We start from the raw sequence: 15,140 nt of genomic DNA, 5'->3' as shown, positions 1-15,140 counted from the left end.
ACTTACCCTTAACAGAGTACACCTAGAGTATTGGGTCAGACACCATACCAACTGCTAAAACACAGCTAACATTTACTAACCTTTGTTTTTCTACATTTCATACCTACAGAAGCCCTAAACCATACTCTGGATTCAACTGAAACTGAGGTTTCAGTTTCTTACAGTTGTAATGGAAACTTTGTTTCATAGAAAGGAACAAAATGTCAAAAAAGTCAACGTGTATTTTCCCTGGATCTGATCAATAGACTCTGGCAGTGGGATACACAAAACTCAATTCTGCTCAACAGAATTTCTGTTGAGAAGGAAGAATTTCTGACTGTCTGCTCCACAACAAGAAGGACTAAAATAAACACAGCTGCAAATGTGGTACACCATCTTACCTAGCTAAAAGTACCTCATTTTGCCAATACGGGTTTGTATTGGGGCCACTTCCAGTTTTAGAGTATGCTTGTTTGGATTGTCTCTTCCGTCTGAGAATTGAGCTGGAAAATTTTTATAGTATTTAATCACCTTTGATAAACACATCAAAACTACTGAGAGAGCTACATCACACACTGTAAACACAAAAAAAATACACAGGATTATCTGAATTTTTTCAACAGGAATTACTACAACAGAGCTGAAAACTACCAGTGAAGGTACTTTCCATGCCTGTGTAATGGCAGCATCTGAAGCAAAAAAGAAATACGACCAGGTAGATTTTCAAATTTTGAGTATTGGTGTGAAAAGTCTACTAGTCAAAGTGGCTGCAGTTTGCATCTATTCACCAAGGGAAAGGCAGCAGTTCAGGCAAGTTCAGTGTGAACTGACCACCTGCACTGTGGGCTCTCACACTGATTCTTATCCCACATAAAGTTCATTCCGTAGCAGATGCACCATCAGTGTTCAAGTTGTCAAAAATGAAGTTACTTCAGCTGCAATTCAAAGTACACAGATGGACACGAGAGGTCATGGGTAGGATAAAATTAAATAGGTCGTGCATAGATAGCCTTACATAATCTTAATTGTTAAACAGTAAGCATGTAATTTTAAAACAATATTGGCATGGCTTAAAAGGCTATACTCAAATCCAGCACAGTGATCTCCTTTGTTTTGCAAATCTGATCAGAGGAGTTAGTAACACCAGGGAAATAATATATCTCTGCATGGAGAGAATTCATGGTTGAAAGGATGGTGGCACAAACAAACAGCCAGCAAAAATTTCCATTAAATGCAATGCTGGTGCCTCTGTTCTATTCCAGGACAATAAACTTCAGGCACAACTACTTGTCCCATGTAGATCCACTACCTCCAGCAGGCATGGCCCAAGATCAGGAGAGGATCTGCCCAGCGAGTACATGAACATGCCACCACCAAGGAATGTGGAACTGGGTGGGAAGCAGAAGACTTGAGTCTGTACTAGAATGAATGAATTAGACCTAGCAGGCAATCTAATGGATGGATGGATGAAAAAGGAAATTTATCTCAGTACATAGTCTGCATAGAAATAGTAAAAAATAATCACAGGATCATAAGGTATTTATTATGGCACATTAGAAAACCTTTTATTTTTCAAGAATTTACAGCAGCTCCCCACAGTTTCTTTCTAAAACCCCATAGCTTTGAACCTTTTCAAATACAAATTCCTTGCACACAGAATATACAGTATGTGCTTAGTATTCATGTAGGATTTTTGCAGGTGAAAAGCTTTTATTTTATTTTGATAACACTTTCCTAATTTGGATATAAATCTAGCTTTGTATCTTTTCAAAAAGAAAAACATAGTTTATTTATGTGATTATTCTCCCTATAAATCATATAATATACACTGAGAATATGCTGGGGGGGGAACTATTCTCTCTTTTTCTTTTTGCACTATAATATATCAGTTTCTGTGGCAATAATTTAAACTCCTAAATGTTGTTAATGAAATCTTCTATTAGTACTGTTCTGGGAAAGAGATATTTAAATACCTAGCTCTGAAACATATGGGCTTGGGAAATGTTAAAAATGTGGCACAGAATTCCTTGAAGAAGCTGTATTTAAAAAGAATATTATGCATCAATTTTGCATGTTGGATTCTTTTGTTTTTTAAATAAATGCCTACAATATGTAGTTCTTTTCTTATCTGTGATGGGATTCTCATAAATAAAAGGTCTCCAAAATTAGGCAGTCCTTACCATCACAAAGATGTCCTAGTTACTCAGCTGACATTTGTACTTCTAGCACTGGCCATCTAGAGGCAGTGTAAGCAATAAAGCAGATATATCCAAGCTCAGGTAGGTGTGACATGCCCCTGAGCATGGCTCAGTGTCACATACTGCTGCTGCAGGGGACAGCAGCTGAGCCCAGGGCAGTGATGCTCTGAGGGGCTAAGGGCCACCTGAGGTCTGCCATGAGAGCAGCAGGGCTGCATGCTCAGGTTCATCAATCTTCAGAGCTAGGGGAAGAAGTTGTTAACAGATAATCAGACAGACTCTGGATTTCATTTGCATCCTTCTGCAGCCTGTGGTACGAGTCTCTTTCTCAGTCACTTGAGCACTTTTACCACCTAGCACTCCTCCTATTTTTCTGTAGGACATGCTGATGTCACATGATGTCTTTTGCACTTTTCCAATGCCACATAACAGTATTCAAGGATTTGTGTGTTTTCAATAAGTATAAAAGTTTTTTTAATAACTATCTTTAGTGAGACATATTTCTGTTTGATGGTGCACAGGAAAAATACAAAGAAAAAAGACTGACTTTTCCTGGGGATTGTAGTCTCACAAATTACAAGAATTAGATATTCTTGTGGAATTCAGCACATAGTTTAATGCAAATCAGATCCACTATACAATCTAGAAATGTACATATGTTGAAACCTAGTTTTTTCCCTAGCTATTGCATTTTCTTCATTGTAATTGGTTCCTTAATTTGAGGCCATAAAGGCTGACTCTGACCCAATACTGGGCATAGATAAGTACCTTCTCTCAAAAGAAATTACATGTTCTGGTATTATGATGGCATTCCTTGTGGGATAAGATAAAATTTCTTTGCAAATGTCTGGTTTTTATATATAATGATTTTATTAACTGCTTATATTTATTTTCCTCCAAAAGATTTCTTCAATAATGTCTAAATGTATTTCTACTTAATAATAAACTGTCATCGTTTTCTACCAGAAAAAATTTAGAAAAGCATGATGAGGTGCACTGATAAGCACAGCTGTATCTTCCTTTCTTACATATGGCCTTTTTGCAAATGTGTTAAAGAATATACTTCTAAATTCTTGTTAATTTAGCATCTTAAGAAAAGTTAAAAATATTGCATGCGATGTGACATTATGGTTCAAGCATGCAGTGTTGTAAGAACCACCTAATGTATTTTCTTTACAAAAATACTAAAAAATTCATAGGAGAATGTGAGGATACAGAAAGAAAATTTTCTACCAATCCAATAAAACTGTTTGTCAGATTCCTCTGTGAATTGCAAATTCAGAGCAGAACTGACCATTGCAAAATCTCATGTAATTTTAAAAAGTCACTCTAACACCAGTAACTGATAACATTCTGAAACACCATCTTGAAATCCTGAAGACCAATATTTGTATCCCTGAACAGAGGAATGGAAGAACACACAGATTACATATTTCTAGTTGTGTTGTGGATGGAGGGTTACAGCTGGTAAGCCTGGACATGAACCTGAAAAACTCTTTTTCACCTCCATGATATAGTCACCACTAGAAAGCCCATCTATAATAATTGGTAACCCAATAGTCCTCCTACCCCAGTGTAATTGTTTTCTGAGTGGAAATACACCATCTGATCACCACACACACCCAGAACTGTATCACAAAACTACCATAACAACAGACTGGCTTCTTTTTACCAGGCTTCTCAATCAGTTGCCTAATGCTTCAGGAAAAACAAAACAGCTTATAAACCAGATTCTGAGTGAGAAAATGCCTGACTGAATTTTAAAATTTGTTCATTGCCAGTTACAAACTCATAGTATCTGATTCAACAGTAATGGATACTGGGCCTGGAGGGACAGTAAAGAATTAACTCATCTGAATCTAGTCAAGGATAGACACTGGGGGTTTTGTCTTACATTAATTCTACTATGCACGTTCCATCATATGCCAAGCGCGATGGAAAATAAAGGAAAAATAAGATTAGCTTAAGGTTTTCTAAATATAGAAAAGAAATAAATGATGTTTTATCTAATTGTTCAAGACACTGCTGAAGATAATGATTAACCAATGCAGGGTGGTGAGAGCAATATAAAGTAGGTTAATCATCTAGAGCTCATGCAAACCCTGTTAGCCTCTAGTCAGACATTTCCCTAAGGTATCAACATAATTTGAATTTCAAAAAAGAGATTAACAGAATATAGTTCTTTCTTTTTTGTTAAATAGGGATTTGGACCATATAAAATCAACTTTACCTTTGCTAAATTTCTGTGTAATCATCTGATCTGAGCTAGTAGCTTAAAACTGAGTTATGTATTTCCCATTAGCTCCAGAGAAGGTAGTGGCAAAGCTCCCACCAAGTTTTTTAGTCCTTAGTCCAAGATACTAAGTACTTGGAAATTCTCATGAAGTTAGATAACCTCTGGTAGATGAGAAAAGTTTTATGCCATGCTATGTTACATGTCTATGCTCTCCGTTCCATGGTGATACAAATCTGTACTCCATCAGGGAAGTTAATGTAGCTAACTTATGCCACCTGGGCATCTGATGTACACACAGAAAAAATAGCTAAAAGATGATTTCCCAATGTAATATTCATAGAAATGAAAAGCAAAACTAAGAGGAAAAACCCCATCATTCAAACCATGACTGTATGTATAGAAAAGCAGCATTTTTTTTTCACTATCTTTGTTTTCAGTTCTAGATTGTAGAATTTCCAAAACTGCTTCTCATGCTGTTAATAAAGTGTGTTACTGTAGTACTGAGGAGCAGAAATTTAGTGAGAATATATTAAATCTAATTGATTTTAGGCAGCCATCAGGGATATTCATAAGAAGGAGAAGTGACCTTAAAAATACTGAGCTCTTGCATTGCATTTGTAGGATGCGTCATTGTTCTCTCTCAACTCCCACTCCCCAAATTTAAAAATCTAAATTTTGCATTGCTGAGAACATTACAGGCATCATTTTGAAATTAAAAAGAGATGATGTATTAAAAAATTGTTTTAGGTATTTTTAAGTCTAGCATGGTTGATGTTACTTAATTTTCATGGCTTCGGTAATGACTGGATTTATAAATTTTACAGTAGCAAAGGTAACAAATTCTCACGAGTGAGTAAGCTTCTTGAGTCAAAAAAATTGTCTTGTAACTTCTGTTTCTCAAAATGAAACAAAAAATGACAAAAAAAACCCCACCTTAGAAACAATTCAACAAGTCCCACTACTATACTACTATTAAAAGACAATTGCTAGAAATAAAAAGCTTGCCTATTAAGTTCCTCCATCAAAACAATTAAGTTTGAGTGGGAATTCAGAGGGCTTTTGATCTACTAAGTACTAACTACAGTGTCCTCCTAATGCAAGTCATGCATAAACAATTTACTTAGCTATTGAAAGTTCTGAATATGAACCATAAAGGACTGGGCATTTTAACAGTCTAAAAAAGATGCTAGATAGGTAATTTTGTATGTATTAAAGGCAGTGTTAGAGATTTATAGTCCTTTTAAAAGGATAGAGGAAAAGCAACTTAAACAATCCTGATAGGAAAACTCCTGAACAGCACAAAGATTAGAGTATCACTATACAAATGACAGTTACTTGCCATATATATTTTTTTTTCTTTTTATGTTTTTACTAGACTTAGATCAGCATTCAGCTCCTCAGCACATGTTTTGAATTCTGCTTTTCTGGAGAGTCTTACCCTAATTTTTTCACATGAATTTATTTTTTTTTTTCTTTCTTTTAAAGCTGAGCTTCTTTTAAATGTTACAGGCTACACTGTCTTAAATAAGTCTTGATTTTATACTTATGTTTTTGGAGATGATGGGGAGAAATACAGATGACTAGAGAAGCTTGCACATTTAGACATTGACAGATTTGCAAAAATCTTTCTGTTTCATCCTAATCCTATTTTTTTAGGCTATTCTCTGATTGACTAAACTGACATCTTAGCAAAAATTATCAAACCCATTTCCCTTTGAGCTTCATTTCCAGTTTAAAAGCTCAGTCATCCATAAGGCACTTTGGACTTCAAAGATGGTGAATCAGACCCATAGCTATGGCATGTGTAACCTTGGAATTCATCATATTCTGTATATTAGATTGGTATTTGCCCCATTTTCTAGAACAATGCCAGACCCAGACAGACAATGTTTATTGACCCTGTTTTTTTTGTTGCAGCTTAAGACATATACCTCCATAGTTGACTCTTTTCACATCTCTAATTTAGAAAAGATTAATTCTTTTCCTTGTAAGAGGAAATATAATTGCCATATAATCTCAAGAGCCCAAAATTACTTCTTCAATCTGATTTTGTGCTTCCTTCAAATTACATTTTTTTTAAAGAAGGAAAGGAAGAGGAAAATCAAACAAGCTAATTTTGATTTTATAAATAAACCCACAAACCCCAGATTCTCAGTACATAGAGGAAAACTAATTGCATACACAATACTTCTAAAAGTAATAGGGGAAGCATGCATTTCTTTCTAGAAATGAAATCATCTGGGATCTGATATAAATTCTGGAAAATTGATATATTACACTAGATTTCTTTATGTAATGTCATTGAAAATCTTCATGTTGGAAATTCCAATCATGAAGTAAATCAAGACAAAATTATGACCAGAAACTAGGAATTATTGACTGTTTAGGTACTTATATACACAGCAGCACTCTCATTCTTCCTCATAAGGGCTGGGAATCACAGAGTCTGGAACGTATTTCTTATCCTTGCACAAATTTTGGAAGTCATGGTCTCCATTCTATAGAAGAGGGCGAAAAGCCTAGAAGCCATGGAGGGAATCTGAATTCCCCTGAGTCCTACTCACTAGGCTAACTCTGTTATATTCCAGACATAATGGTTAACCACATCTTTGTCACCTTGAAACAGCAAACTCAGTTGGAAACTATACATATCTAATTTTTCGGTGCTATTAGGGGACATGAAAACATTATGTTTGTGATTACCATTTATCTTCTAAATACGGTGGAACTTTTAAAATTTTAATGTGACCTGAAGGGGTGTGTTTTTTAAAACAGTTCTGTTAAAAGACAAATAATTGATCAGATAGTTCCATGTGTCAATAGTCATCACAAAGAGCTTCTGGTGACAAGAACCTCTTAATTAAGTTAAATTAAATTAAATTTCTTGACAATATTTTTTTGGTCTTCCAAAGACCCCAGAACAGGGTTTGGTGGTCTCTGAACTATGTCTGATTTGAGCTGAGCTTTTAACTCTTCTGTCCATTGCAACTATTTGCTCTGTCCTATCCTGCACCATCATAAAATAATTATTGTTTACGACTCACAACAATAAAGATCAGTAGCATTTAGGCCAGTGCCTCTGCCAGGAAGAGGACTAGAGGCAAGAGAAGAGCAGAAGCAAAGAGTGTGAGATTATTCACGTGCTGCAGTTCTGACTCAAACCACACATGCCAAAGGGAAAGTGACTGATTCAGTTCTATGGGTCCTTCTACTTTGATAATTTGGCAGCTAACAACTTTGTGATCCTGATAAACTTGCTTTCAAACTCCTGTCTTGGCTGTGCTACTCACAGAAGGAGCAAGCAGAGAGGAGAAACAAAGCACTGCTTTTCCTGTCTTCACACTCTCCAAACTCTCTCTGCACCTCCAGTTCTTCTCCGGTAACATTCACAACATCACTCCTCTGCTAATCTCTTCCTGTGTAACACACTTCAAAACATGATTTCTCACATATAACCAGGGAGAGGAGATACTTTGCATAAGAAAAATGAAATCAGAGACAGAGATATCTCACAAGTAAGTTTAGGACATAGTGTGGAAGTTTGGACAACACATCACGTAGGATGTAAGAGGACCAAAGGAAGCAGGAAAGAGAGAGACTTAGGCTCACATTGCCATTGCAAAGTTCATCCAGCTCAAAAGTATGCACCAGCAGCAACTGCAAATACAGTTAACTTCTTACCCTACTAATCCTCATTTTACATACTTGTTTATACATAGCCCATTCAGCCTTCAGCAGCAGAGCTGTCTGAGATTTGTAATGTGACGTTTCATGGATGCATGAATATTTGAGCTGTAATTATTTTATCCAAACAGGTTTGTTCTACTTTAATCACACTGTAACTAGATTTCAAAATATGTGTCTTTAGAAAGCACTCAGGGGGAAAATAGGTATCAAAATCTTATTAATTGTATACACAATAAAAAAAAAACAGCAGTATAGAGCAGTGCATGAGGGTAGGGAAAAAAGGGGGGAAATCATACAATTATTTAAAGCACAGAGATTAACTATTTAGACTCCTACAAGCAGGCAAATTTGTAATAGATACTGGTAGTCTCAAATACTTGGTAATAATTAATATAGGATGATGAAATCCATTTAAAAATAAAAAATAATCAAGAAGAGTCTTTTCTAAAAAAGTAAGTCAGCATCATGAGCTAAAAATTAAGGAATAAGACACTCTAAATTTAACAGTAATTTTTAATCAGAGGCTGAAACACCAAACAACATAACTAAGATGGTTTTGCAGTTAGCAATTGATCTGCTGTATATTTGAAAAAAACTTCCAGGGCAAAAGGAAGTATAGCCTTTTGCATTACACTGCAATGAGCAGATTAGTTAAATGAAGTAAGAACTGTAATAAAGCCCATTGTATAACAAGGAATGCCCCATCTCAGGCAGACAGCTGGTTTGCTGAGTTCTCATATCAAGGTACAGTATTTCTAGAGCACTGATTTTTCATCAGGATGGAATCCATAATGCTACAAAAGTGAAGAGGCACAGAATCAGCCCTCTTCTTTTATACAAAGGATTATAAAAGGAATTAAAAAACATGGACATTTTAAGCAGATTTAATTGTTCAGTTGAGATAAAAGATATTAAAAGTACTAAAAATAGGAACTACTTTTTTTTCAACTGACAAAGCATCAGATGTTATTTGTTCTTTCACTCAGAAAACAGAAACCAGTTGTTTGGATGTCACTGTTGGAAAAATCATTGTGTGAAAGTTAAAATGCTTACTGGAAAAGCACAGTTCAATTAAGCATAGTCTGCACAGATCAGTCAGAGAAGGTCATGCTTTCCTGACACAGGAGTACTGTGAAGACGTTACTGCCATGACTGATGAAAGGAATTCAGTAGATTTATGATACCCTGATTTGACAGTGCCCTTCCCTCAGAAATTAATGACTACAAGACAGTGCTAGGACATCAGGAGTAAATGAAACTGTTAGTTAAAAATAAGAGCTGGAAAAATACATTTGAAAGCTTTTTTTTTTTTTTCAATGTTTTTGGGGGGAATTATGTAGGTCTAAATCAAACTTCTAGTACACACAAATTATTTAGCTTGGGACAAGGGTACTGACTCCTTTTAAAGGGCAACTAAATTACAGGGAGATTACATTACCCAGAGGAATCAGCAGATGACCAAGTTGACTCTGTTATTTAAGATGCTTAATACAGACCAGCTGGACAACCACTTACCATGGAAAAATAATGTGTTATCCCATGGTGAAACACAAGATCTTTACTGTGTCTTTGGAAAACTCAAGCATAAATTAACTGGTCTGTACCTACATTCAGCATCTTTTTAAATGCCTGCCTGGAAGATACAGATGTGTAAAACTTATTTCATAAATTCTTTCAGTGCCCCTAATGGAACAAAAAACTTCTTATATAAATATTAAGCTACCCAATACAACAAGAGCAGATCTAGTACAGAATCTTAAGAATTGCTGATAGCACTTGGAAGGTGTCATCTATGAAATGCAGCAAGTTTTCAGAATAATTGCTGAAGAACTCTATCAGATACACATTAAAAGTTCTTTGTTTCCTCTAACTGAAACTTGTGTTATTAAGTTACATTTAAAAAATGCTGATTTTTCTCCCAGATGAGAATTGGTATAAAGTAATCAGAAAGAAAACCAAGACTGTCAAAGACAAAGTCCAACTGGGCTAGAGAATCAGAAATGATGAGTGCAAGAGATAAGCTTGAAACTAGGATAAGGGATAACAAAAGGCTGGATAAAACATACATATCCATAACGATGGGGTATTATCACAATACTTTTAGAATCAATTAAACTTTCATTTGGTTTTTTCCCCTGAACTTTTTCTTCCCTTGATCTGGTCTGAAGGGATTTTATTGTTCATACTTTTGAGATCAGTATTTTCTGCAAAGGAGACAGTCTGCCTTTTCTGGTTCATAGGTTAAGACACCATGGTCCTTGGAGCTTTCAGCCCCAGTGTAGGTTCTGTACATGCACAGGGATCCTTCCCCAGTGAACTCAAGACTCCAGACCCCAACATGATTTCCTCTGCTTCACAGCACGTCATGTACAAACACTAGCCAGTAGCCTAAGCCCCTACAACTCAGAAATCTGAGATTTCCAGAGGGTAAGCTGATCTGACTTGGTTACTGAAACACTGCTGTAGATACCAAAAGAACTAGAGCAGATGGAGTGACACCCCTAGCTGCTTAGTTTTGAGCAATGGGAAAGGCAGTTCAGGTATGGACGAACACTGGAGCTCATTATCATTTTAACCAAGCCATCTTTATGTAAAGGTTTTAAAACAGAACCAAGTTACCATGGAAACTGATTGAAGCAAAGACTTACTGTAAATTCTTTTCTAGACAATGATAACAGGACTGACAGGTGGGCTGTAAAAGGAAAACGAGTGCAATACAGAGTAAGGCATGTTGACCTGTTTCCCCTTCACAGAAGTGTTGCCATTTATAGTTCTGCTTTATCTCTACATTTTCTATGGTGATATACTGAAAATACTTTAGAAGAAGTTCCCATCTAAATGAACCTTTTATTTTGTCATAATCATATTTGCAAGGGGATATACAAGAAAAGAGAAAAGAGCTAAAGGGCAGGGCACTCCACTTCTTTTCCCAAATTATTCTGTCTTACTAGAACCATCAGGGAGGGAAGCCATCTCTCAGGAAACACATTTGCATAAAATGCCCTTTCTCACCAATATTTATATTTTGGTCTTGAAATACACTCTAGGTATATTTACATCCTAGCACAGTGCTCCCCTTGTACACTCTGAAAGAAAGTAACAGGAATTAAGTGATTTTACTCAAGAAATACCTCTTTTCCCTTTCCCATAAATTTAAAAGTATACCTATTTTCTATAATATAATAGCAATCCTACTAAAAAAAAAGACTTGTCTCTGTAAATATCTTTCTTAGCCTGATGAATGATGGTAAGAATAACAGAGATTAGAGTACCCAGTCCTTAAAACACAGTGCCAGAGTTTTAAGAAAGGAAATTGGCAGAATGAACAGCAAAGCTTGTACCTTTTCCACTTGGAATAGTCAGCTGGCAGCACTGGTAAAGATTTCAGCATATGAATATGCAATTCTTTTTTTTTTTTAACTCTGTGCTGAGTGTTGCTACCTGCTGTGCTTAATATCAGAATTTGTTATCATTAGAGAAAAATAATGTCTTTTGCAATGTAATATTCTACCAAAAGGAAGGCAGGAGAAGGGGGAGATTCTTGATTTCAATCTGATACTTTTCTAGCCCAAAGTTTCTTCTTGGCTCTACCTCCCAGATGAGCTGTGTTTGTACATGGCCTTCTGACACAATCTATAAAACATTTTTCTTCCAAGTTTTAGGAGGTTTGCTGTCATCAACAGACAGGTTTGGTCCCAGTGTACTGGAACCACAACAGACAGTCACCTTTTCCAGCAGGTTTGCCTTGCAGCTAAAAGTAACAGCAGCAGCTGCTTTTGTTGTTAGAAGCAAATATATTTCTCACCTTCAGTCTCTGCCTTTCTCAGCACTGAGGGGGTGGGGACTTGACAGATGGTTCCTGCTATGAAATTGCAGATAAAATGGTATTTGGTGTATGGCATAAATTTCCAGGCAAATAAGAATGTTTTTCATTTAATATCATCCCTGTGAAAAGCTGGATACTTAATAAAATGTGGCATGCTCTAAGGCAACACATCTTACATGTTAAAGTGTATGAGGATGAGCCTTGTGGCAGAGCTCCCTGATAAATGATGTACAAGGCAACTTTTACTTGTCATAAGTGAGTTTTGATGTCTGTGTTTATTATATGTAAAGCTTTTTTGTAATCAGACAAAAGGAAACACAAATCCTAATTCTACTCTTTTTAAGCTAATTACATCTTCTATTCTGTCCACTGGACAATATTGGGGTGTCTGAGCCACAGAAAGCTGCCAGTCCAGGCCCAGCTGTGAGGCACACTTGTGCAGAGGTTTGTGCAGTCCTTGAGACTGGACACTCAAGGATTCCTTGCATTGAAGGTAGAGCCATTTAAAGAAATCCATTTTAAGTACTTCTATGCTTTTTGTCTTCATTCTGACACAAATCCTACTGGAAAAGGGTCAAAATATATATCTACTGTCCTTCTCAAGCAAATAAAATTCCTTGGCACTACTGTACATTCCCAATTTTAATTCTTTTTCATATCTGGTTGTATGACAAAAATGTCTTGTTTCAAATAGTCTTCATCCGATTCTACTAAGAGATGTTTATCTTGGACTTACTTAAAGAAGTCAGAGGTTTAGAAATAAGAATGTTGGTAATAGTTAAGGTCATAACACAGGACAGTAAAATTTTAATTTACAAATTCTCACCTAAAGGCATGATTACTCAAAGCAAAGGTGGGGAAAAGATGCAAAAGAGATGGAGAAGGGATTGTTTGGAACTGCAAAAAGCCAAGATATAAGTTCTGGGAGAAAAAAAAAACCGCAACAAAAAGAAACAAAAAACCCAACAAACAAACCCCACAACCCCCCAAAGAACAAAACAAACCAAAACACACCACCAAAAAACATCAAAGAATGATAAACCAGAAAACAGAACAGATGAACCTTAGAACCACAGTTCACAAAATTGCCATTTGCAATTTAAGGATATCAGAATTCTGTGAAAATCACTGAACTTTGCAGAGGTGTCTCAGATAGGCACCTTGTAAACTTCAAGACCAGGCCTAAAAGAAATCAGGTCAGTGCTGCAAGTAAACTCATCTGTGACACCTCTGAGCATCAATGGGCACTCTAAAGGTGTTGTTTGGGCTTCCAGAGGACAATTTGACAAACACTTGTATTCTCTGTTTCTCATAAATATGTATTTTCTGTTTTAAGACACACATTATTTCTACATGTTTGTGTTGACACATTTTGTGAAAAAAATGTATATAAATAGGTTTTGTGCATGAAATTAAGTGGTTAGTAGCATAAAATTATGTCAGTATTCATATCTGCAAACTTATTACTTCAGTACTTGACCCCAAGTCTCTAATAGTTCTATCTCTGTTTTCATGGAAGACAGAAAAAAACACAATGAAACAAGAAGTCTGTCATTTACACATATGTAACTCATGCATTTTTGTCAATGCAGGTTTTTCAATATAGACTTCACACTGGTTTCATATGTGATGAGGAGACAAGCAAACAGTGGAGAACAGCAGTAGATGCGATGAAGATAAGCAAGAAAGAAAAATTAAGGACGAAAAGACAGAGCTGTTTCTAAAAAATCAGGTAAGGAATTCAGCTGATTCTCTATCAAAGTGTAAAATGTACAAATAATTGTGCCAAATAGTTTATCCTGCCCTTCCTAGTATTTCTGAGAATTCCTTCTATATGTGTCTATATATATACATATATAGGACATATATACCCACACAATACATATACCCTACTAACCCCCAATCACACAATGAATCACCTTTTTGAGCAAAATTGCTGTTACTCTCAGTGCAAATATTTATATATTGCTGGTATCCTACAGTTCTTTTAATAAAATCAATTTCCTGTATTTATTTCCTTTAAATAAACCATTGTACTAGTTGCTACAGGAAGCCAATTGAGTAGTGGTTGGACAGAGGAGTAAAAGGGAGTTGTGCTGTGTGTGCTCCTGTTCCCTCCCAACAGCCCCAAGTTCTCAAACCCTTGGGGCATTACAAGCACACTGCAGAAAAGCACCATCTGCTGTCACCCACCCCTCCCTTCATACAGGTGACAGGTGGAAAGTTCCTTTAGAGCTTGAGCACACTTAGATTTCCTAAGCATGACCAGAGAGGAGTAGAAATATATTTACCAAAGACCAAATCTGGACAAACAGGGAAGAAAAATTAATCCTTTCCTCATCTGCTCTCCTGCTTTGGAGAAAAGTTGCTGCACCACTTATAGTGTCACAATGGGAGACACAATGTGGTGGAGACTGTATAACCTCTACTCCCTAAAACAAACTGGACACTGGGCTCACTGCACATTACCTGATGGAACTGTTCACAACAGAAACATCCTATAAACTTTTCAGTGATACTTACTTTCAGAATAGTCTGAAACTGTATTTTTGTCACAAACAGAAGATGAAAAGAAAACTACAGCTAAACATTACAAATCTATCTACTTAATCAATAACTCTCCCTTCCACTCTCAAAACTAAAGGTAACCTAAGATGCTGGTATAGCAACACACATGAAGTATTAAGAAATGGTTACTTACAGGGTTTTGCATTCCTAAGTAACACCATCAGCTTATCACACCAATTTAGTATATCCACAAAGCTGAAATTCCTTTAGAGTTTGGCCCTAAGTACTTTAACTCATCTACAAAATCCTTATTTATGCTAATATTTAGTTTTCAGAGAACAGCATCTAACGCTTCCAGACAGCATGCTTCAGAAGACTGACTCCAAACCTATGGATATTTAAAACTGAAAAAACACATTCTTGAATTCCCAAGAGCTCTAAAGACATGAAAAAATACAACAGTCCTTAGCCAAGCCTCACAAACTATACAAAACTCATTATTACTGTTAACACATCAATTATGTGCTGCACAATTCATGATAACACAATACTCTGCTGATAACAACTTTGTGGAGTTTGGGAGGACTGCCACACGCTGGGACGTCCTGCCACTTCCAGGTGTGCTGTTGACTGATGGCTGCTGCATGTTTGCAGAGTATCAGCAAGGATGCCTCCAATGGGAGAAGCAGCATCATACAGCTGGAGT

At 36.3% G+C, this 15,140-nt stretch overlaps 1 protein-coding gene across 6 annotated transcripts in view; it reads left to right on the top strand.

The window, feature by feature from the left end:
* Positions 1 to 15,140, top strand: part of B3GALT1 (beta-1,3-galactosyltransferase 1) — a 174,363-nt gene that overhangs the window by 64,395 nt on the left and 94,828 nt on the right. For all 6 annotated transcript variants that reach the window (XM_077181450.1, XM_077181449.1, XM_077181446.1 and 3 more), the window contains exon 2: positions 13,519 to 13,658. The gene's annotated coding sequence lies outside the window, so the exon portion shown is untranslated. The remainder of the gene's footprint in view (positions 1 to 13,518; positions 13,659 to 15,140) is intronic.

Source organism: Agelaius phoeniceus, chromosome 7, assembly GCF_051311805.1.
Source record: "Agelaius phoeniceus isolate bAgePho1 chromosome 7, bAgePho1.hap1, whole genome shotgun sequence".
Classification (NCBI taxonomy): Eukaryota; Metazoa; Chordata; class Aves; order Passeriformes; family Icteridae; genus Agelaius; species Agelaius phoeniceus.
Note: the sequence above shows the minus strand (reverse complement) of the source record. Positions and strands in the feature narration are given on the sequence as shown.